This window comes from Arachis duranensis, chromosome 2 (assembly GCF_000817695.3).
Source record: "Arachis duranensis cultivar V14167 chromosome 2, aradu.V14167.gnm2.J7QH, whole genome shotgun sequence".
NCBI lineage: Eukaryota > Viridiplantae > Streptophyta > Magnoliopsida > Fabales > Fabaceae > Arachis > Arachis duranensis.
In genome coordinates this window covers 23,559,958-23,560,953 of record NC_029773.3, presented here as the reverse complement: position 1 = coordinate 23,560,953, position 996 = coordinate 23,559,958, and the positions used below count along the sequence as shown (strand labels likewise).

General features: G+C 41.0%; 1 non-coding gene across 1 annotated transcript; it reads right to left on the bottom strand.

Moving 5' to 3' along the window:
- Positions 1-120: 120 nt before the first annotated feature.
- Positions 121-224, bottom strand: LOC127745314 (small nucleolar RNA R71). The gene has a single exon (XR_008006511.1). It is a non-coding gene; the product is annotated as a small nucleolar RNA R71 (small nucleolar RNA).
- Between the last annotated feature and the right edge of the window lie 772 nt (positions 225-996).

Here is a 996-nt window from a genome sequence, read left to right as displayed (position 1 = left end):
TTTGCTGTAAGAGACAGAGCTAGAATATGGTTGGATTCGCAACCTAAGGATAGCCTGGACTCCTGGGATAAGCTGGTCACTGCCTTCTTGGACAAATTTTTTCCTCCTCAAAAGCTGAGCAAGCTGAGATTGGATGTTCAAACCTTCAAACAAAAAGATGGTGAATCCCTCTATGAAGCTTGGGAAAGATACAAGCAGCTGACCAAAAGATGCCCATCTGACATGTTTTCAGAATGAACCATATTAGATATATTCTATTATGGCCTGTCTGAATTTTCGAAAATGTCATTGGACCATTCTGCAGGTGGATCTATTCACCTAAAGAAAACGCCTGAAGAAGCTCAAGAACTCATTGACATGGTTGCAAACAACCAATTCATGTACACTTCTGAGAGGAATTCCGTGAATAATGGGATACCTTAGAAGAAAGGAATTCTTGAAATTGATGCTCTGAATGCCATATTGGCTCAGAACAAAGTGTTGACTCAACAGGTCAACATGATCTCTCAAAGTCTGAATGGATGGCAACATGCATCCAGCAGTACTAAAGAGGCAGCTTCTGAAGAAGCCTATGATCCTGAGAACCCTGCCATGGTAGAGGTTAATTACATGGGTGAACCTTATGGAAATACCTATAACTCATCATGGAGAAATCATCCAAATTTCTCATGGAAGGATCAACAAAAGCCTCAACAAGCCTTTAGCAATGGTGGAAGTAATAGGCTGAGCAATAGCAAGACTTTTCCATCATCTTCTCAGCAACAGACAGAGAATTCTGAACAAAACACTTCTAATTTAGCTAATCTAGTCTCTGATCTGTCAAAGGCCACTTTCAGTTTCATGAGTGAAACAAGATCCTCCATTAGAAATCTGGAGGCACAAGTGGCCAGCTGAGTAAGAAAGTCATTGAAACTCCTCCCAGTATTCTCCCAAGCAATACAGAAGAGAATCCAAAAGGAGAGTGCAAAGCCATTGACATAGTCAATATGGCCGAAT